This window comes from Cervus elaphus, chromosome 12 (assembly GCF_910594005.1).
Source record: "Cervus elaphus chromosome 12, mCerEla1.1, whole genome shotgun sequence".
Lineage (NCBI taxonomy): Eukaryota > Metazoa > Chordata > Mammalia > Artiodactyla > Cervidae > Cervus > Cervus elaphus.
In genome coordinates, this window is record NC_057826.1 from 31,570,327 (window position 1) to 31,594,765 (window position 24,439).

Below are 24,439 nucleotides of genomic sequence, written 5' to 3' on the forward strand. Positions count from 1 at the left end.
ATAAACAAACAAAAAGCAACCAAACAACAACAGCAACAAAACAATTATAGAGAAAGGACTGTGAAAGGTAGAAGAGAGAACTTAGCTTCAGCTTAGAGAAATACAAAATTGCTGTTTATGCTTGGGAGTTGTGTGTGTGTGTTTGTGTGTGTATTTGTGTATGTGTGTATATGTATATGCTCATCATTATTTTGATATTTATAGAAAAGTAAGTGGTAGGAGGTCCAAAAGTGTGGGAAACATTGTAAGAGGTATTGAATTGTCCTTTATGTATCACACATGCCACACTACCATTCAGTTATTTTATGGGTATATGATCAAGCATATTTCTAAAACTTTAGCTTGCTGGTTAAATGAATTCTTTCTTTTTTATTCTCCCAGTTTTATTGGGATATAACTGATATACAGCACTGTGAAAATTTAAGGTGTACAGGGTGATGACTTGACTTACATATACTGTGAAATGATTACCACGATAAATTTAGTGAACATCCACCATCTTGTGTAGATACAAAATAAAAGAAAACGTTTTTATCCTTGTGATGAGAACTCTTGGGATTTACTGTTTTAAAAACTTTCATGTATATCATGTACTAAGTTGCTTCAATTATGTCCACCTCTTTTTGATCCTATGTATTGTAGCCCTCCAGGCTCTTCTGTCCGTGGGATTCTCCAGGCAAGAATATTGGAGTGGGTTACCATTTCCTTCTCCACATATATACCATTCAGCAGTGTTAATTATATTAATTATGTTGCACATTACCTCCCTAGTACTTACCTATCTATAACTGGAAGTTTGTATCTTTTGTCAGCCTTCCTTCAGTTTTGCCTCCTCTTATCTCCTGCCTCTGATAACCACAAATCTGATTTAGTTTTCTATGAGTTTGTTTTTAAAGTATAATTAGCTGACATTATGTTAGTTCCTGGCGCACAACATAGTGATTTGATATTTTTATATGTTTCAAGATTATCACCATGATAAGCCTAGTTATGTCACCATGCAAAAGATACTTTGTCATTATTGAGAGGAATTATTTCTTAAGAATAGTTTTTAGAGGCAGCAATCAGGTACTCAGCCTCAGGCTAACAAATACCTGATTTATAGGAAACAGTGCCAGGTCTGTCCTGAGTAGGTTATTCTGAGTTCTAGGCAAAAGGATTGGTTTTGAGTGTTTCATCTGGGCTCACACTCCGGGGTTGACAATCCTGAGAAGTGGTCCACGCAGGGCTTTCCAGGTGTGGTGGTTTTTGCAGTTGTTGAAGCAAGCATGTAGCTTGGGGTCCCAAACACAATGGGATGTGGAGATTTCAAAGACATTTTATATGTTTGCAGAAAATCAAGGTATTTTTAAAAGCATGATTTTTCAGTATGAGGCTAGATGTAACTATCGTTTTTCTGGTATAATCATTGAGAATTTTATTGCAGCAGAGTATGAATAATTATGAACCTTAACAATGTGTAAAATAATGTGAGCATATTACCAACTGCATTTATCAGGCTATGTTCATAACCATGACCCTGTTTTGGCATCAGACTACTTATTATCATTAAAATGAATACATATCCCCAAAGGAAAAGATGAGAAGGAAAATATAATGCATCGATTTGACTGACCTTACAAGCTTTTAAAAATTGTTCACACTTGGAAAAATATTAAATTTATCTTAAAACATTTACATTGATTCTGCCTACATTTACCTACTTTTTCTCTTTTTAGCCATTCTTCCTTCTTTTAATTGTTTCACATCTCCAGACAAAACATTCTGTGGAAACTTCGTCTACAAAAATGATGTAAAGAGGGACTTCCCTGGCAGTCCAGGGAGTGTGGGTTTGATCCTTCACTGGGGAACTAAGATCCTGCACAGTGCATGGTGTGGCCAAAACAAACACACACACCCACAAACAAAAAACACTTTTAAACATTGTAAAGAATCTTCATGGTTTTATCATGAGGAAGAGATTCTCTGGGTGGTCAGAGGTCCCCTCACTGCTCTCTCTGGGTTTTCTCAAGGTATCTGTTTCACATGCTCTCTGCATCCTCTTTCCTGTTAATACCCCAACTCAAGCATAGATGAAAACTCTCTCACTTGTTTCAGCTAAAATTAGTAGAAATTTAAAAAATATTTAGCTCAAACCTAAGGGAACACAAAGCAAATAAACCAAGAAAATAAAAGAAACAAAATGCATTAGTCTTAACAGGGTACAAATTTCTCTCTGATCTTACCTTAGCTAAGGAGCTCCCAGGGCTCCCAGCCCTTGACTCATTCCGTGCTCCAAGAAGGTTTTTAATATTTGATACCCAAAGCTCTAGAACAGTTTTTCAGGCACCCTGCTACACTTTGTGGCTTCACACCTCTTGACTTGTTTCCTCTTCAGAGGGTAACTTCTGGTTCTCTCTTCCCCATCCCTGCCCCCATGTGGAAGAGCCAAGACAAAGATGCAGATTTCCTCAGAGCCCACCACCAAGTAGGGAATCCCCAGCCCCACTTAAATATTATCTGTCCTGCTTTCCAAGATGAAGGAGACACCTTCTATCCCTAGGCAGTTGACAATCAGACAACCATCATGATTGACACTGTGTACACCCCACTCTTTAGAGGAAATCCCATCTCTGTTAAAAGCATGTCACGATTCGTGTCTGGGCAATATCACACTGTTGTCACTATACAAGAAATACACTTGTATAGGGTCATTCTGTCACATCCTATAGCAAATAATATTCAGTACGATGCTGCTCCATAAACAGAGGGCCATGAAGTGAAAAGAAGACAGGAAGGAGAAACAGAACCTGTTCAGCTTAAACTTATCTTTCTTTCTATTTTATATTGGAGTATAGTTGATTTACAATGTTTTGTCAATTTCTGGTTTACAGCAAAGTCATGTAGTTATACATATTCATGTATTTATTCTTTTCTAGATTCTTTCTCATATAAGTTATTACAGAATATGGAGTAGAGTTCTCTGTGCTATATACAGTAGGTCCTTGTTGACTGTCTATTTTATAAATGGTAGTATGTATATATCAATTCCAATCTCCTAATTTATCTATCCTTTCAACCTTTCCCCTTTGGTAACCATAAATTTGTTTTATAAGCCTGTGAGTCTGTTTCTGTTTGGAAAGTAGCTTCATTTGTAGCATTTTTTAAGGTTCCATGTATAAGTGATATCATATGACATTTGTCTTTCTCTGACTTGCTTCCTTTAGTATGATAATCTCTAGGTCCATCCGTATTGCTGCAAATGGCATTATTTCATTCTTTTTTATGGCTGAGTAATATTCCATTGTATGTATGTACCACATCTTCTTTATCCATTCATCTGTTGATAGTCATTTAGGTTGCATCCACGTCTTGGCTATTGCACATAGTGCTGCAGTGAACTTTAGGGTGCATGTATCTTTTTGACTTAATGGTTTTCTCTTGATATGGGGTTGCTGGATCCCATGGTAGCTCTATTTTTAGTGTTTTAAGAAACCTCCATATTGTTTTCCATAGTGGCCTCATCAACTTAATTTCCCACCAACAGGGTTACCTTTTCTTCACATCCTCTCCAGTGTTGTTTGTAGACTTTTTGAATGATGGCTATTCTGGCCAGTGTGAAATGGCATGTCATTGTAGTTTTGATTTGCATTTCTCTAATAATTAGTGATGTTGAGTAACTCTTCATGTGTTTTTTGGTCATCTGTATGTCTCTTCTTTATGAAGCTTCTCAGACCAGACCTTCATTGAAGAATAACACAGATTAGTAAAAAATTAACTCTGATTATGGTCTCAAATGAACATACCTGAGTTTAAGTTTTAGTTTCATCATGAATAAGTATCATGATCTTGATCAAACTATTTAATTTATTTAGATTTCAGTTTTTCTATCTGTGTAAAGCAGAAATATTGGTGTTCCTGTCTCTTATTTTGAGATTAAAATGAGAACTTGTATGTAGTAAATACATACATAACAGAGTAAATGCTTAATAAATATGAACATTTTATATCATTTATCAATTAAAATTATATATTGTGATCATGTAATATTATCTATTATTATAATGAAATATTCATATCCTCTGTATGCAACCAGTAGGTTAGGGGCCAGGTAGGTAGTGTAAGTGAACAAAGAGGAAGGTGCCTAGGACAGTGGAGAGTGGTGAATGTGTTCTAGGAGAGAGCACATTCCTCTACTAGGTACTTCCTCTGATCTAGGTGGATTCTGCTTGTAATCGTTGCCAGAGGAGATTGTAAGTTTGGTGATGCCAGATCTCAGATATTTTCCAGGATAAGCTGAAAATTCCAATTTTGTATGAAATATTCTGGTTTCTTTTAAGTGCTGGAAATCAGCTCAGGTATTTACTTATCCTATTTCCTTTTTTATTGGTATGCACACCCGAAGTGAATCTCTCTTCCCAGCCATTGATCACCAGTTTGTGCTCTTAACTTAATTCTCCAAACCTCTTTAAGGGCAGGGTCAGAACTTTCTGCCTTGTGTCCATGATGGCTGTAGGTACCTGGTGCTGGGTAAGTGATAATTGGTAATGGAGTGTATGGTTTTAGGACCATTATCTTGTTTAATTAATGTGCCTTCTACTTGACTTACTCTGTTGGTGGTGGTTGTTTTAAATTCAGTGCTTATTTTGTATCTGAAGTTGAGCATTTTCTATGTGAACAAAGCAGTGACTCCCGACTACCTTCTGTTGGAAATCTAGTAGGAATTTGCTTAGATTTGTTGCATTCCATTGTGGGGTTGAACATTATTTCATTTTCTTCTTATTGGAATCTGTAGTGATACCTGGACTCAGGTAAGGGGAACTCAATATAAATGATTCTTTTTTAAAATAAATAGTTAATTATTTTGGCCGCGTTGGGTCTTTGTTATGGTGTAATGACTTCTCGTGAAACACGGGCTTTTCTTGTTGCAGCTTGCAGGCTCTAAAGTGCACAGGTGCGCTGGCTCTCTAGTCGTGGCATGAGGACTTAGTTGCCCCGCGGCATGTGGGATCTTAGTTCCCTGACCAGGAATCGAGCCTGCATTCCCTGCATTGCAAGGCGGATTCTTAACTGGACCTGAACCACCAGGGAAGCCCCTTAGATGATTCTTTAAGACCACTTTGAGAAGCCAGAGTGGAAGGGAGGGAAAAAACGGTAAGGGGACAGGAGGGAGATCCTGATCTAGAAAAGTGAAAGTGAAAGTCGCTCAGGCGTGTGTCCGACTCTGCCATCCCATGGACTGTAGCCCGCCAAGCTCCTCTGCCCATGGGATTCTCCAGGCAAAAATACTGGAGTGGGTTATCATGCCCTCCTCCAGGGGATCTTCCCTACCCAGGGATTGAACCCAGGTCTCCTGTTTCGCAGGTGAATTCTTTACTGTCTGAACCTAGAAACGTTATTGGAGTTAATTTGTACAAAGGTCATTTCCCCTCATGGGCCACTCTCATTTGCCATGTGGGGGTGACAAAAGCATGTAGATGGATTTTCCTTAAAAAGTTGATATCATATTCATTTGAAGTGTATGCATAATATAGTAAAAATTATATTGTAGTCCTATGAAGGTGTTATTTTGAAGAGGAAGATAATGAATTAGAGTTCTGTTCATTTTTTTGCAATCACCATATGTTGAGAGCTTAATTTGTGCAAGGCACAATGCTTGATCCTGTGGCTAGGGCACAAAGAAGAGTAAGACAGAATCTCTGGTTTCAAGAAGGTAAATATACACAGGTATGATAAAAACAAACACATTTCCACTTATTAATTTGTAAACCTCATTTTGAATTAGTTGAGTCATGTTTTAAAGTTTGAAGTGGAAATCTACTTTCAGAGATATTTTTGCAAAATTAATAATCAACCTAACCAACCCATGATTTATCTTTTGAGTGTATGTGGATTATTATTTAAAAAAATGTTTTTTTATTTTCAAAAATTTTTGGTGGCACTAGGTTTTCGTTGTTGCATGCGGGCTTTCTCTAGTTGCAGAGAGCAGGAGCTACTCTTTCTTGCGGTGCACAGGCTTCTCATTGCAGTGGCTTCTTCTTGAAGTCAGGCTCTAGGTGCATGGGGCTTCTAGGGGCTTCAGTAGTTGCAGCATGTGGACTTAGTAATTGTGGCTTGCTGGCTCTAGGGTGTGCAGACTTCAGTAGTCGTGGCTCAGGGACTCATTAGCTGTGGCTTGTGAGCCCTAGACTGTGCAGGCTTCAGTAGTTGCAGCACATGGGCTCAGAAGTTGTGGCATGTGGGCTTAGTTGCTCTGCCACATGTAGAATCCTCCTGGACCAGGGATGAAACCCATGTCAGCTACGTTGGCAGGTGGATTCCCATCCCTGTGCCAAGTTCCTATGTGGATTATTATGCATAAGTTTTGTATATGTTTGCTTAAAGTAAATATTTCTTTACTAAATTACTGCAGAGAAAGGTTTTATTCTGGATGGCTCGGAATTTATAGATACAATAATATTAAAGCTTTTCTGTTTCTCTTTACAGCACCCTTGATAAATAGAACAATATTGCTGTAGTCTCACTTTCCAAAGGGAAATACATAAGAGTCTGTCATCTGAATCCAAAGCGAGTTGTTTAATGAATAGAAGCTAGATTTAAGAACTTACGTAACTTGTTTCCGTGCTCTCTCTATTAAGATAACTCAATTTAATTAGGGGCAGGATTTATACAAGATAATAGAGAACACCAATTATATGGGGTCAAGGCTGAAAAGGGTTTATGTACTGACCAGTAAATGTGAGGTTAGTTATGCAGACTGATCTTTTTAGCTTGCTAACCAGATATAGGAGATGACATCATCAAGAGCAGAATCCTGTTAAATTAAATAAGAAAATATTTAAACACCTTTATGAAATATGGGTTGAATCCAAAATATCTATCAAGGGGGTATTTGAAGTGCACAAATTATCTTGTCTCAAACAAGATATAAAATTTTTTCATGTATGTACCTTTTAAATATTGTGAAAGTTAGAATGGAGGAAATTACTAATGATTATGTTCACTATTACAGAATTAATGGAAAGTTTGAACTTTAGTAAAATGTTTTCAAGAAATTTGTATAGATTAATATGGGAGATTTAAAAAAATCACTGAGGGGATTTTAAAAAGAAAGAAAGCAGTTAACAGAAACATTTAAAGCAGAATGTTTAATAAGCAATAACATTTGAGATTTTATCTAATTTAAAAATGCACTGCAAATTACAGATGCTCTTATGAGTGAAATCTGGAATTTGAAAATGGTGTTTGAAAAGCCAGTAAACTCTCATTTAACTTACTAGACTTACTTTAAATGTAGATTATATGGATACTTTTGGAAACTCACTGTTTGGATTTCAGTTTCTGATGAAGACTCTGACAGACCCAGCCATAGCAAAATGACTAGGTCTTGCATAAAACACACACTTTAGTACATTAATGACAGTGCAGTCAGAAAAAAATCTTCAAGGATTGTACTTTTTAGCTCAATCCATCCCAAAGTGAGCTGAAACCTAGCAAGTAAACTATAAGGAGTAAGCAAATGAGAAAGGGAAAGGAACTCTAGGACAATAGTAATACCAGGAGTCAACATCTGGACTTGTAGCAGGAAGAGGAACCCAGGCTGAAATTCCCACATTAAGGCTGTGTCTTTAAGAGAGGAATAAAGCAGTTCCAGGTTTGTGTCATAACCTGAATCCCTACAGAAGCAGAGGTAAATCTTCGCTGGAGAAGAGCATGCCCAGTTGAAGTGCATTGTTTACCCACAGATTAAAATCAAGCAAATATAGTCTCATAATAAAAGATCAATAAACTGTCAAGGAAAAAAACAGCCATGACTGAGAGTCAGCAGAAAAGTCAAGTAATTGATTGACCTACTCCTTATCCAGGACCTTAGGTACTAAAATGATCAGAATAGAGTATGAAATAACCATGTATAGAAAGATTAAAAGAAAGAAAAGATGAAATCACAAAAATTGTCAATAATAAGAGACTGACAAAAATGATCCAGCAGATTTTTTTTTAAAGAACAAATAAAGCATTTAGAAATAAAAATAAAATTGTTAGGGGAAAACTCTTGATAATTAAATGGTTAAATATGCAATAAGAGAGTTAGTGAATAGGAAAATCAGTTTGAAGACATTACAAACAGTGTAGTACCAAGAGACAGCAAATGAGACGAGGGAAAAGCCCAGAAAAAGTGGGAAACATAGAGGAACAAATTCAAATATGTCAATAATGACAATAAATACAAGGGAACTAAATATGGTGTTAGCTGTGGGATTTTTATAAATTAAATGTCTTTTATCAGGTTGAGAAAGTTTCTGCCTTTTCCTAGTTTGCTGAGACTTCTGTTTTTGTTTGTTTTTGGCCATTAATGGATATTGGATTTTATCAAGTGCTTTTTCTGAATCTGTGTTTCTGTACCTATTGAGATGATGATACGGTTTTTCTGTTAATATGCTGAGTTATACTGATTGATTTTTGAATGCTAAGACAACTTTGTATTTTGGGGATAAGCCCAACTGTATCATTCTTTTAATGCATTGGTTTCAATGTGCTAAAGTTTTTGAACAAAATAGAATTTAAGACAAAATGCATGACATAAAAAACTACTGTACCAAACTATTAGAGAATACACAATACCTTAAAGCACATGGTAAATATTTACAGAAACTGATCATGTGCTAGACCATAAAGCCATCTTGACAAATTTCAAGAATTGATACCATGCAGGCCAATTCTCTGATGTCTGCTCAATTTAGACATTTAAAATAAAAAGATAAATTGTCCCATACCTTTGAAAATTAAAAAAAAAGTCTAAATAATTTATGTATCATTATAGTATAAAATAAGAGTAATTAAAAGTGAATCCTAGTGAAATATTATTTCAAAACTTGTAAGATGAAGATAAATGGATAAAGGGAAATAACCTTTATGGAGTAGGAAATGGCAACCCATTCCAGTATTCTTTTTTTTTTTTTTAATCTATTTATTTATTTGGCTGCCCTGAGTCTTAGTTGTGGAATGTGTACTCTTAATTGAGGCATGTGGGATCTAGTTCCCCGGCCAGGGATTGAACACAGGCCCCTTGCAGTGTCTTTGCCGCTGGACCACCAGGGAAGTCCTGCACTCCAGCATTCTTGCTTGGAGAATCCCATGGACAGAGGAGCCTGGAAGGCTACAGATCATGGGGTTGCAAAGAGTCAGACACAACTGAAATGATTTCGCATAGCACATTTAGCCTTTAAAGCTTCTATTAGAAAAGAAGAAGGTCTGAGAATTAATGTCCCAGGCAGCCTCCACCTTAAGCTATAAAGACAAAAGAACCCCAAAGAAAATAGAAGGAATGAAGTAATAAAAATAAGACTTATTTTACTTTTCTGTTTCACTGATCCATGACAGCTTGACTAAGATTTTGTAAAATTTGTATGGAAGAACAAGGGTTCAGGAGATAATTGCCAGTCAGTGCACTGCTAAAGAAAAGGATTAGAGGAGAGGGACACTTGCTCTATCAGATATTAGGACTTATAAAACTCTTACTATATCTTTATATATTTAGGCAATGTGGTCATGGACAAGGATAATTAATATAACTAGTGGAACAGAATAGAGAGCCTTGAAACAGACACACTCCTATAGGGGTTCTTGATGTAGGAGAGAGAAGGTTTTACAGATCAGTGGGGAGAGCATTTTTTTTTCCCCATAAAAGTTCTGGGACAATTGGTTGTCCATATAGAAAAAATTAAATCAGAGTGAATATAACCTGATATACAGAAACTGTTCCATATGGTCTAAAACTGATGTGAAACATGAAGTTCAAAAACTTGAGAAAAATTATAGAATATCTCACTGCAGTAATGATACAGAAGGCTTTTTTAAAGTCATGCACAAAAATTGCTCACCATGAGGAAAAATGTTGATAAATTCAGCTGAAACTGAAAACTTTTATAAGAAGTTAACTAGAAGGGCAGCGAATGTACAACTTCTAAAGCTGGGGAAGGATGGGAATTCCCTGGTGGTCCAGTGGTTAAGGCACCTGTCTTTCACTCCTGTGGGTATGGGTTCAATCTCTGGTGGGGGAACTAAGATCCCACAAACCACGTGGCCAAGACAAAAAACTAGGGTAGGTATTTGTAATACATATAATTTTGTAATACATATAACTGATAAAGGATTGTGTCTAGAATAGTGAGAACTCCAAAAGATCAATAGGGAAATGATAGACAACCCAAAAGAAGAAGGAGCAAACATGATTAGACTGAGATACACAAACTTATGATCAAATATACAATCTCAGAAATAATTTATTACAAAAATGCAAATTACTTCTACAGTGACATACCATTTTATACACACTGGGTTAAAAAAAAAAGTGTGACAATAACAAAGGTTGGTGAGGATGTGGAGCTAAGGAAATATATCTAGACATTATTTAGAATGTTGAACACTTCTATTCCTTTGACCGAGCAAGTCTACTTTTAGGAACATGCCCTAAGGAAACCTTTGAATAGATCTATTAGAGATCATATATGAATGTTCATAACAGTACTATACATAGCAGCAAAAAATTGGCAACAACTAAATAACTCAAAAGTTTATTCACATAAGGCTAAATAAATAGTGCTAAGTCGCTTCAGTTACTAAGTTGCTTCAGTTGTGTCTGACTCTGTGTGACCCCATAGACAGCAGCCCACCAGGCTCCTCTGTCCGTGGGATTCTCCAGGCAAGAGTACTGGAGTGGGTTGCCATTTCCTTCTCCAATAAATAATGACATGCTTGCAAAATGGAATACCATAAATTGGTGAAATTTACAAACTGGTATTTTGTTAGATGTGTGAAACTTAAAATCATAATTTTGAGTGGAAAAAGAGATCCTGAAATAAAACATTCAGTAATTTTTTTCTCTGTTACATGCTTCTTGTTGTTTTTCCAAAACATTAAAAAAAATTGAAGTATAGTTGATTTACAGTGTTTCAGGTGTACGGCAAAGTAATTCATCATTCAGTAATTTTTTATGATATTCAGGGGAAGTAGGTGGTTAAGATGATAGAGGAATATACAAATAGATGCCACACTATTAGTAACATTCCAGTTTTTTCTTTTTAGCTGAATGTGAGTTCTCTGGGATTTATTTCATTATTAAGCTTAAGCATAAATATGATCTATATTCTCTTGTATATATCTAATATTACATGATAAAAATGTGAAAACAGTTGGCAGAAATGTTTAAGTTTTAAGAAATGTAACGAAATTCTATAAAGTCTAAGTCAGCTTAACATTGTGAGCTGCTGAATTTTGTGGTCATTATTTCAGTAGTTTCTGGGGTTCTTCAACCCCTTCCAATCCCAGGGAGCCATCTGCTGGAGAATTGCTTCAACTCCTTAAAACAAGATTCATTTTCTTTTCTGGCTCTTAAGTTTTGCACCCAATTTGATGCCCAAATTAAAAATAATTTGGAGGCAGGCGCAAGCCCGCAAGACGGCGGCGGCGGCTGGAGCGGGCTGGCTGAGGCGGGCGGCGTCGGCCCTGTTGCCCCGGGTCCCGCGCCTGCCCACCCGGGAGCTGTCAGCTCCCGCTCGGCTCTATCACAAGAAGGTTGTTGATCTTTATGAAAATCCCCGAAACGTGGGGTCCCTTGACAGGACATCTAAAAATGTTGGGACTGGATTGGTGGGGGCTTCAGCGTGTGGTGACGTCAAGAAATTACAGATTCAAGTGGATGAAAAGGGGAAGATTGTGGATGCCAGGTTTAAAACATCTGGCTGTGGTTCTGCCATTGCCTCCAGCTCGTTAGCCACTGAATGGATAAAGGAGAAGACGGTGGAGGAAGCCTTGACCATCAAAAACAGGTCTCCCCGAGCAGCCGTGCCTCCCGCCTGTGACACTGCGCTGCTCCATGCTGGCTGAAGACGCCGTCAAGGCCGCCCTGGCTGATTACAGACTGAAAACAGAACCCGAAACAGAAGAGGCCGAGAAGAAATGAGCCCCTGGTGATGCCTCGAAGGTCCCACAGGCTGCGCGCCCCCCAGCCATGCAGACACAGAGGTGTTCAGAAGCCCTCTCACTACAGTAAATGTGCTCTGATATCCGTGCATGTGCTACTCACGTTGTGACTCTAACTCAAGCAAAATACACAGCCTAGGTGTTCCGGACCCTGAGGTTTCTTGCAGCTCACTGTGCTTGCCTTAGCTTTGCGTGTGTCTATTTCAATTTGTGTGTATGACCCCAAAACTGAAATCAATAGTGAAGTCTCTATTGATTTGGGTAGTCGTGAAGTGCGCAATATCTAATTTTACCTGAATCTTTTGGGGGAAAATTACCAGTAGAAGGCTTTGGTAAGATTATTTGGTAGGACCAAATAATAAGTATTGTACAAGTATTTATGTACAAGTATTATACATAAAACAGATTTTGCATCTATATAATAAAGGAATGTTGTAAGACAAAATAAATAAATTGGAAAATAAAAATAAAATGGAAAATTAAAGCAGTACCATCCCTAGTGCTTTAGTTGCTCTTTATGTGTGGAAACATATACAGTGGCTTTTGAATATATTGTATAGGGGCTCCCAGGAAAACACCTGCCAACAAACATTTCTTCTTTTAAAAGTCTGGCACTGGGATCTGTCAGAGCCTTTCCTTTTATAGGGGAAATGAGAGAAAGATTCATATATGCTTAGTTTCCACCGAGAGAATTCACCCTGTTTCTTTTCATTGTATCCTTCATCTTCACATGCCCTAATTTATGTGGCTTAGTTTTGAGTTTAAACTTTGTAAAGAGAAAAAGAGGTTTGACTCTTAAACCTAATGAATAAATAGGCAAAAGACAAGGATTCAAATTAATCACTGCTGTTCCAAAGAGTGTTAGTCGCTCAGTTGTTTCTGACTCTTTGCAACCCCGTGGACTGTAACCCACCAGGCTTCTCTGCCCATGAAATTCTCCAGGCAAGAATACTGGAGTGGGTAGCCATTCCCTTTCTCCAGGGAATCTTCCCAACTTTGACTGCCAGATGCGAGGAGCCAACTCATTGGAAAAGACCCTGATTCTGGGAAAGATTGAAGGCAAAAGGAGAAAAAGATGGCAGAGGACGAGATGGTTAGATAGCATCACCGACTCAATGAACATGAATTTGAGCAGACTCTGGGAGATAATGAAGAACAGGGAAGCCTGGTGTGTCCATGGGGTTGCAAAGAGTTGGATGTGACTTAGCAATTGAAAAATAAACAACAACAATTCCAAAGGGAAAGTTCAGGCAGTTGCCTATTCTTACTGTAAGTCAAGGATAGCCAGGTCATGTTGGGGAACAAGTGTTACTGATGGGGTTCTTCCTACTCCTATTATTGGGATGACAAATTCTCAACCAAGGGTTCCCCTTGGACTCATCAGTAATACTCTGGAAATGCTAGCTATGTCTATCTTCTGGAGCTCTAAAATTGTCTAAACTGTGATACAAATGGAATGAGAGAACTGGAGCATCTTTGGTGGGAACTGCTTATTAAATGGCAACTGGACCTTGCAGTAGAATCAGATTACTCAGGCCAGGACCACAGGAGAAACTTTCTCCATATCTTCTATTGATTTTGTTGGGGGAATCATGGCCCTGGCCCTGAAAGGAATGAAAACTTTTAGTTTTGGTAACCAGAGGTAGAAATGTTTGCAATAAATACAGAAAAGAGGCCTGACCTAGAGAGTCAAAAATTTGGGGTTTCACAAACTCGTTTGAGGCTCTGCTGTGATATTTGAACACCCCAAGGCAGTATATCACCAGTAAAGTAGATTGTAAGTAATACGGAATTTATAAAACTTGCTCTGCTTAGTCAAGGATGTACATTTGGAGGATAATCCCTGCACAGGCTTCTCACTGCAGTGGCTTCTCTTGTTGTAGAGCATGGGCTCTAGGGCTCGCAGACTTCAGTACTTGCGGTTCCTGGACTCTAGAGCACAGGCTCAGTAGTGTGGCTCACAGGTTTAGCTGCTCCATGGCATGTGGGATCTTCCTAGATGAGGGATCGAACCTGCATCTCCTATACTGGCAGGCGGATTCTTTACCAGTGAGACACTAGGGAAGCCCTGAGCAATGCTTCTTCCTACAGGTTCTTTTTCTTTTTTTTTGTTTTTGGTGCTACCTTTAGATAGAATGATTGTGCGTGTGTGTTTTATGTTGATCCACATGCTTCTTTGGGATTCAGATAAATGAAAATAAAATTTGGGGTTTATTTTAACAAAATTACAGAATCCAGAAAGCATTACCCTATAGCCATTAACATATAACCTGTTAGTGTTATTTGAATGAGTTCTTCATTTAGTTTTAGTTCTTTAAATCAGGGGTTTTGTTATTGTTTCTGGCCCAGTTTGCTGAATGCTTATTTCGTTTTGTTGTCCTTTGTTTTCAGAAGTGCTCATGACATCATTATTTCTCTTGGGTGTATCTGTTGAAAGACTGGCTAAATACAGATGAGTTTTTCTTCAGTTTTTATGAGCGAAAGCTGAATGCATACAACTCTGGGTTATTTTGTATCTGTCCATTTGATGTGTTGCCTTTGTGCTTATTGCAGGATTACTCGGAGGAACGTGTTACCCATTGCTTATTAAATGCTATTCTGTGTTTCCTTAGATCCAGCCAGTTGTTAAAAACATAGATCTAGTTCACTGACTATGCATTCACCCATCCATCCATTCATTCAACAAATATTGAGTAGTGACTTTTGCCAGGCACTGGGTTAGTCATTGGTGATACAACAGAGGACAAGATTATCCTTCCTTTATTCAACAGTTTCCCACCTTTTTTGGTCAAGGTGCTATAAAATACCTTAGTTTGCTAATATTAGAAAGGTGATCATACCTTTTTGTTACTGATCTGTAATAGTAGTCAATGTTCCACTGGAAATTGTGGTAGGGTACAGATTATATACTACTAAAGATGTTTAACAGCTACAGAATGATTGTAACCTTCTGAAAATAAGAAAATTCCCTGGCAGAAATTGATAACAAGAGAATAAGGCTAGACTGAAGGAGAACTCATACTGTTCATATGGTTCACGGGGTTCTCAAGGCAAGAATACTGAAGTGGTTTGCCATTCCCTTCTCCAGTGGAGATCCAGTCCATCCTAAAGGAAATCAGTCCTGAATATTCATTGGATGGACTGATGTTGAAGCTGAAACTCCAATACTTAGGCTACCTGATGCAAAAAACTGACTCATTTGAGAAGACCCTAATGCTGGGAGGGGTTGGGGGCAGGAGGAGAAGGGGATGACAGAGGATGAGATGGCTGGGTGGCATCACCGACTCAATGGACATGAGTTTGAGTAAACTCTGGGAGTTGGTGATGGACAGGGAGGCCTGGTGTGCTGCAGTCCAGGGATCGCAAAGAGTCAGACACAACTGAGCAACTGAAGTGAACTGAAGGAGAACTGTCACTCCTGTAAGGCTTATATTCCTCTTCTTTTCTCTATGCAGTCTCTGACACTTCCTTCTATCGCTATATCCTCAGATATACTCAGGTATTAAAAGTGAAACCTTATAAACTTCTTTGTGTTGAAGGACAGGGTTGGTGGTAAAAGAAGAAGACTTTTCTCTTTCATACCACACATCAATCAGGGCCCTTCCTTTTCTGATGGTGTAAAAATTGTGTACTATTCAATCTAGTGTTTCTGAAGAAAGTGCTCCTCGGTTTTATCTTCTGACTTGGAGTTAGATGTCTTATGTCAGGCATTTCAGGTGAGGGAGGAGAAGGAAGACTTTACCAGGGTGGGTGAGTATGGGAGAGATCGAGATACCTTGACCTAAGCAAGTTCCTCTAAATTGCGTTGTGAAGGCAGCAACCGTGGCCTAGATTTGCATAGATGCAGCTCTCTTCTCAGGATACAAAAGGATGGAGGAAGATGACTTTTGAGGTCCCTTTCATTATTTTGATAGCTCTGTGTTCCTCCTCCCACAGCTTTATTGACGTATAATTGACAAACTGTAGGATATTTAATGTGTACATCATGGTGATTTGATATACACATACATTGTGAAAGAATTTCCACCATCAGATTAATTAACACATTCATCATCTCATATATTTACTGTTTTAATTTTTGGTGAGAACATTTTAAGTTCTGTTCTCATAGCAGATTTCAGTTGTACGTTATGGTGTTATCAGCTATAGTGACCATCTTATACATTAGGTCCTCAAACGCTATCCATCTTATAAGTGAAAGTTTGTATCCTTTTACCAATTCCTCCTATTTTACCTCCATTCATAGACCCTGGCAATCACTTTTCTATTCTTTGTTTCTATGAATTAGACTTTTAATTCCACATATAAGTGATACCATGTAGTATTTGTCTTTCTCTGACTTATTTCACTTAGCATAATGTCCTCCAGGTTTATCCATGTTGCAAGTAACAGGATTTCTTTTTTTTTTGAAGGCTTAAATAATATTCCATTATATATATACACACACACATACGTGCAGGTATAATATAAATTGCATAGTATGAATAATATTCCATATATATAAATATTTATAAACATATACTACATCTTTATCCATTCATCCATTGACTGACACTTAGGTTGTCTCTATACTGCAGCTATTGTGGATAATGCTGCTGGGAACTTGGAAGTGCAGAGATCTCTTTGGGTTGAAGGTTTCATTTCCTTTGGATATATACCCAGAAGTGGGGTTTCTTTTGTGTGAAAGTGAAAGTGTTAGTCACTCAGTCGTGTCCGATTCTTTGTGACCCTGTGGACTGGAGTCCACCAGGCTCCTCTGTCCATGAATTCTCCAGGCAAGAATACTCAAGCGCGTAGCCATTCCCTTCTCTGAGGGATCTTCGCAACCCAGGGATTGAACTCTGGTCTCTCACATTGCAGGAAGATTCTTTTTTTTTTTTTTGCAGGAAGATTCTTTATTGTCTGAGCCACCAGGGAAGCCCCTTGGATCATATAGTTAGCTTTTTTTTAGATAACGAATGAAAACCTACTGTGTAGCAGAGAACTCTATACCTAACTCTATACCTAAATGGGAAGGAAATCCAAAAAAGAGGAGATATATGTATATGTATGGGCTTAATAACCCAGATCTGAGGTTATTGATATTTCTCCTGGCAATCTTGATTCCAGCTTGTGCTTCATCCAGCCCAGCATTTCTCATGATGTACTCTGCATATAAATTAAATAAACATGGTGACAGTATACAGCCTTGATGTACTCCTTTTCCTATTTGGAACCAGTCTGTTGTTCCATGTCTAGTTCTAACTGTTGCTTCCTGACCTGCATACAGATTTCTCAGGAGGGAGGTCATGTGGTCTGGTATTCCTGTCTCTTTAAGAATTTCCCACAGTTTGTTGTGATCCACATGGTCAAAGGCTTTGGCATAGTCAATAAAGCAAAAATAGATGTTTTTCTGGAATTCTGTTGCTTTTTCTAAGAGAGAGTGGATGTTGGCAGTTTGATCTCTGGTTCCTCTGCTTTTTCTAAATCCAGCTTGAACACCTGGAAGTTCATGGTTCATGTACTGTCGAAGCCTGGCTTGGAGAATTTTGAGCACTACTTTGCTAGCGTGTGAGATGAGTGCAATTGTGTGGTAGTTTGAGCATTCTTTGGCATTGCCTTTCTTTGGGATTGGAATGAAAACTGACCTTTTCTAGTCCTGTGGCCACTGCTGAGTTTTCCAAATTTGCTGGCATATTGAGTGCAGCACTTTTCACAGCATCATCTTTCAGGATTTGAAATAGCTCGACTGGAATTCCATCACCTCCACTAGCTTTGTTCGTAGTGATGCTTCCTAAGGCCCACTTGACTTCACATTCCAGGATGTCTGGCTCTAGGTGAGTGTGAGTGATCACACCATTGTGATTATCTGGGTTGTGAAGATCTTTTTTGTACAGTTCTTCTCTGTATTCTTACCATCTCTTCTTAATATCTTCTGCTTCTGTTAGGTCCATACCACTTCTGTCCTTTATTGAGCCCATCTTTGCAGGAAATGTTCCCGTGGTATCGCTAATTTTCTTGAAGAGATCTCTAGTCTTTCCCATTCTGTTGTTTTCATCTATTTCATTGCATTGATCACTGAGGAAGGCTTTCTTATCTCTCCTTCCTATTCTTTGGAACTCTGCATTCAAATGGGTATGTCTTTCCTTTTCTCCATTGCCTTTCACTTCTCTTCTTTTCACAGGTATTTGTGAGGCCTCCTCAGACAACTGTTTTGCCTTTTTGCATTTCTTTTTCTCGGGGATGGTCTTGATCCCTGCCTCCTGTCCAATGTCATGAACCTCCGTGCATAGTTTTTAATGCACTCTGTCTATCAGATCTAATCCCTTGAATCTATTTGTCACTTCTACTGTATAATCATAAGAGATTTGATTTAGGTCATACCTGAACGATCATACCTGGATGGTTTTCCCTTTCCCTAACCTGCATCCCTATGCAGATGACACCACCCTTATGGCAGAAAGTGAAGAAGAACTAAAGAGCCTCTTGAGGAAAGTGAAAGAGGAGAGTGAAAAAGTTGGCTTAAAACTCAAAATTCAGAAAACTAAGATCATGGCATCTGGTCCCATCACTTCATGGTAAATAGGTGGGGAAGCAGTGGAAACAGTGACAGACTTTATTTTTTTGGACTCCAAAATAACTGCAGTTGGTGACTACGGCCATGAAATTAAAAGATGCTTGCTCCTTGGAAGAAAGTTTATGACCAACTTAGACAGCATATTAAAAAACAGAGACATTACTTTGCCAACAAAGGTCCATCTAGTCAAAGCTATGGTTTTTCCAGTAGTCATGTATGGATGTGAGAGTTGGACTATAAAGAAAGCTGAGCGCCAAAGAATTGATGCTTTTGAACTGTGGTGTTGGAGAAGACTCTTGAGAGTCCCTTGGATGGTAAGGAGATCCAACCAGTCCATCCTAAAGGAAATTAGTCCTGTATATTCATTGGAAAGACTGATGCTGAAGCTGAAATGCCAATACTTTGGCCACCTGATGCGAAGAACTGACTCATTGGAAAAGACCCGTATGCTGGGAAAGATTGAAGGCAGGAGGAGAAGGGGATGACAGAGGATGAGATGGTTGGAGACGCAATGGACGTGAGTCTGAGTAAACTCCAGGAGTTGGTGATGGACAGGGAGGCCTGGTGTGTGCAGTCCATGGGGTCACAAAGAATCAGACACAACTGAGCAACTGAACTGAACTGAACTAAATGACCCAGATAGCCATGATGGTGTGGTCACTCACCTAGAACCAGAAATCCTGGAGCCTGAAGTCAAGTGGGCCTTAGGAAACATTACTATGAACAAAGCTAGTAGAGGTGATGGAATTCCAGCTGAGCTATTTCAAATGCTAAACGATGATGCTGTTAAAGTGGTGCACTCAATATGCCAGCAAACTCAGCAGTTGACTGGTAAATGTCGGTTTTCATTGCAGCCTCAAAGACGGGCAGTGCCAAAGAATGTTCAAATACAATTGTGCTCATTTTACATGCTAGCAAGGTAATGCTCAAAATCCCTCAAGCTAGGCTTCTACAGTCTGTGAACCAAGAACTTCCAGATATACAAACTGGATTTAGAAAAGGCAGAGGAACCAGAGATCAAATTGCCAACATCCATTGGATCATAGAAAAAGCAAGAGAACTCCAGAAAAAATCTACTTCTATTTCATTGGCTATGCTAAAGCTTTTGACTGTGTGGATCACAACAAACTGTGGAAAATTCTCAAAGAGATGGTAATACCAGACCATTTTGTCTACCTCCTGAGAAACTTGTATGCAGGTCAAGAAGCAGCAGTTAGAACTGGATATGGAACAATGGACTGGTTCAGAATTGGGAAAGGAATTCATCAGTGTTATATATTGTCACCCTGCTTATTTAAGTTATATGCAGAGTACATCGTGGGCTGTATGAAGCACAAGCTGGAATCAGGATTGCCAGGAGAAATATTGGTAACCTCAGATATGCAGATGACACCACTCTAATGGCAGAGAGCAAAGAGGAACTAGAGAGCCTCTTGATGAAAGTGAAAGAGGAGAGTGAAATAGTTGGCTTAAAACTCAACATTCAAAAAACAAAGATAATGACATCCAGTCCCATCACTTCATTGCAAATAGATGGGGAAACAATGGAAACAGTGACAGACTTCAGTTTCTTGGGCTCTAAGATCAGTGCACTGACTGCAGCCATGAAATGAAAAGACGCTTGCTCCTTGGAAGAAAAGCTACGACAAACCTAGACAGTATATTTAAAAGCAGAGACATCACTTTGCAGATAAAAGTCCTTATAGTCAAAGCTATGGTTTTTCCAGTAGTCATGTACATATGCGATAGTTGGACCATAAAGAAGGCTGAGGGCTGAAGGCTGATGCTTTTGAATTGTGGTGCTGGAGAAGACTTTTGAAAGTCCCTTGGAAGCATGGAGATCAAACCAATTGATCCTAGAGGAAATCAACCCTGAACATTCATTGGAAGGACTGATGCTGAAGCTGAAGATCCAATAGTTTGGCCACCTGATGCAAAGAGCCGACTCATTGGAAAAGACCCTGATGCTGGGAAAGACTGAGGACAAGAAAAGAAGAGAAGACAGAGGATGAGATGGTTGTATGGCATCACCAACTCAATGGACATGAGTTTGAGCAAAGTCTGGGTGATAGTGAAGGACAGGGAAGCCTCGTGTAAAGCCTTCCATGGGCTCACAAAGAGCTGGACATGATTGAGCAACTGAAAAACAACAACATGGGCTTCCCAGGTGGCTCAAGTGGTCAAGAACTTGCTTGACAATGGAGGAGACATAAGAGATGTAGATTTGATCCCTGTATTGGGAAGATCCCCTGGAGATGGGCATGGCAACCCACTCCTGTTTTCTTGCCTGGAGAATTTTCTACAGACAGAGGGTCTTAACGGGTTACAGTCCATAAGGTTGCAGAGAGTCAGACACGACTGAAGCGACTTAGTACGCGTGCATGTATGTGTATGGCTGAGTCACTTGGTTATATAGCAGGAACTGACATAGCAGTGTGGAGGAACTATACTCCAATTTAAAAATAATAATAATAATGATAAAATAAAAAAGAGCTAACCAGCCTTGGTTAGCTGACTATTTTTAAATTAAAGTATAGTTACTTTGCACTGCTCTGTCAGTTCCTTCTGTACAGCAAAGTGAATCAGCCATGTGTATACCTTTATCCCATCTTTTTTGGATTTCCTTTCCATTTAGGTCAATGCAGAGCACTGGGAGAGTTCTCTGTGCTATATAGTAGGTTTTCTTTAGTTATCTCTTTTATACATTGTGGTGTATATATGCTGTCTTCCATGGTGGCTTAGACGGTAAAGAACCTGCCAGCAATGCTGGAGACCTGGGTTCGATCCCTGGGTCGGGAAGATCCCCTGGAGAAGGGAATGGCAACCCTCTCCAGTATTCTTGCCTGAGAAATCCCATAGACAGAGGAACCTAGTGGGCCACATTGCATGGGGTCACAAAGAGTTGGAGATGACTGTGTGACTAACACTCTACCCTTCCATAGTGGATGTATGTGTCAGTCTCTGTCCCCCAGTTCAGTCCACCCACCCCTTTCTACTTGGTATCGTGTCCTCTCTGTTTGTGTCTCTGTTTCTGCTTTGCAAATAATACCATCTGTACCATTTTTCTAGGTTCCACATATATGCGGTATCTGTTTTAGCTCTGTATTTTAAAGAGGAGGAGCTAACAACACATTGAGGACCAAGTATAAGTTATCCTTGGTGGTTGGTGGTGGTCAGAGGACAATGGTTCAGTGATAAAAGCTGGAAATCGAGGGCTCAGAGCTCTGGCTTCGCCTTTGCGTTCTCAGGGGGTCAGAATCATGTTGTTATGAGTTTCCTATCAAGAACAACCCTCTAGGTTTGTGGAGAGGAAAAGTAACTAAAAGTGATTTTACAAAGTTTAAAGATAAAGAAATTTTCTTTTTAGACAGAAATCACCAATTTCTGTCTACAGGAGGATGGTCAGTAAAATTGTCAAAAAGCCTTAATGATTCCTGATAGTTTTCTCCATAATCCAGTGACTCTGTTACTTTTTCCTATCCACCTTCCTTCTCAGCTTCTCTTTAACTGGAGTCCCTGGCCCATCTTTTTTCCCCTCCAGCTTTATTGAGATATTAATGACATATAACATATGTAAGTTTAAGATGTATAAGGTGATGATTTGATACACACACACACATATATGTATATATATTGTAAAATTATTACTGCAGTAAGGTTAGTTTGCACTTCCATCCCCTCAAGTAATTACCATTTTTTGGTTTGGTGATACTGTTTAAGATCTATTGTCTTAATAACTTTCAAGTATATAATACAGTGTTGTTAATCATAGTCACCATGCTTTAGGTTAGATCCCCAGAAATTACACATCATATTGTTGGGAGTCTGTATCCTTTTCTGGTTCATCTTTATACTCACTCTCTTCACACACAAGCTACTGCTCCTTCCTTAGCTGAGCTGTCCTAGCAAAACTTGGCCCTGGTTAAATGTCTCTGCCTACTCTACTCCTCCACCCACCGATTCAGTAATGTGGCTGAAGAAAAACACACGATCATCTTAGTATGCTTTGCTTTAAATTTATAACATTACAGATGGACTCACGTGGACTCATAGGGTTGCCTGGCAATCTGACCACACCCACCAGTTTTGTATTGGACCAAGGAAAGAAATATGACAGCTTTCACATGCTCCCCCCACCAAATCTAGCCACCCGCCTGCACCCGTGCCCCTGCAGAGGTGGATGTGTCCAAGCTGGCCGTGCACTGCATTCCCTCCCCTCTCCGGAATAGCAGAGAAGCCAATCTTATGTGGTGGACACTGTGTGCCAGGCTTAGTTCTAAGTACCTGATATGTTAACTAATGTAATCCTTACAACCGCCCTGTGTGGTCGGACTCATACCAGTTTTACCATGAGGGAGCTGAGGCACGCCAGAATTCAGTAATTTGTCTGAATCCGCTCAGCCATAAGTTTAAGTGGCTCCAGAGTCCATGTGTATCATCTCTCTATCATACCTCATCTCTCAGGACATTTCTCCTGCTGCTGTTCCCTCCTGCATCATCAGTTCCCTCCTTTCTACCAGATCTTGCTTATCAATTACAAGCAAATTCTAACAGTTTCTGCTTTCAGAACCTACCCTTGACCCCATGTCTCCCTCCAGTTATCCCCTAATGTCCCTGATCTCTTTTCCAAATTTCTTGTGTTTTCTTTACCTATATCTGCTTCCTTTTCCCCAATTTACTTTGAAAGCACTTCTGTCTGACTTTTGTCCCTACCATTCCAGGAATACAAATTTTGTCAAAGCCATGAATGACTTTCCACATGTCTAAACCAGAGGGACAGTTGTAGTTTCTTACTCAGAAATGTTTTCTTCTCTTGTCTTGGTTTTCTCCTGCGGTCACCTCTCTGTCTCCTTTGCTGGATCTCCCCCTGCTGGCTAACCTCTGAATGTTTGATTGTCCAGGGCTTGGGCTGGCCCACTTCCCTTTCATCCATTCTCATTCTCTTGATGATCTCAGTCTGTGTCAAGGCCTTAAATATAATTTATAAGTTGATGACTCCTAGGTTTTGATTTCTAGCTTTGACCTTCCTTAGACTTCCAGCATTTCCATTTGGCTGTCATAGGCACAAGCATCACCCAATTAATATATTTCACATAAAATTCTTGATTTGGCTCTTTAGTTCTCATTTTTAGTAAAGTGAGATCTTCCTCTCACATCCCATATTGTAATTACCAACAGGGCTCTACCTTCAAATTACATCTGAGGTCTGATCACCTCTCTTTTTTTCCAGGACTGCACCCTCATCCGAAGCATCATCATCTATTCCCTGGGTTTTGCAATAGCCTCCTATGTGTCTCCTTGCTTTGTCTCTTGCTCTAATAGAACCTGCTCTCCACCCTGCAGCCAGCCATTCTTTACAAACATGCTTTAGATGTGGCCTCTGCTTATCCCTGATTCCTTGCTTCATGTATTCTTTCTGTCACTCACTGCCTCTCAGCCCAATCTTCTTTGCCATTCTTTGAACACAGTAAGCAGACATATGCCTCAAGGCTTTGCCTTTGCTATTCCCCCTGTCCTCCTCTGCTAGGAATCTTTAATGATCTAAATTAAACAAAAGAATTCATTATTTTGGTATGATCTCTGTTCAAACTTTACCTTATTAGACAAACTTTCCTTGATCTTGCCATCTAAAATAGTAGCACCTGGCATTTTCTGTCTTCTTGCCGGTTTTAATCAGAGTGCAGTATATTGCATATCTATTTATATATCTCTTTGTTTGCTGTATGTCTCCTGAGTGATGTGTCAGCTCCACGAAGGCAGAGACATTATTGTGGTATTCCTAGTGCCTGGAACTAGGTGCTTGATAAATATTTGTTTAATTTTTGGAATAGGGGCAGGTATTAAATCCTATGAAGTTAAAGGATATATAAGAATGAAAAAGATTAGAAGTAATAACTTTTAAGTTAAGAAAATCTGTAAATG

At 39.1% G+C, this 24,439-nt stretch overlaps 1 protein-coding gene and 1 pseudogene across 4 annotated transcripts in view; both read left to right on the forward strand.

Moving 5' to 3' along the window:
• The window catches only part of ARMH4 (armadillo like helical domain containing 4), a 132,405-nt gene that overhangs the window by 24,660 nt on the left and 83,306 nt on the right, over positions 1-24,439 (forward strand). The gene's annotated exons all lie outside the window — the stretch shown is intronic.
• On the forward strand, positions 11,392-11,941 carry LOC122704984 (annotated as a pseudogene).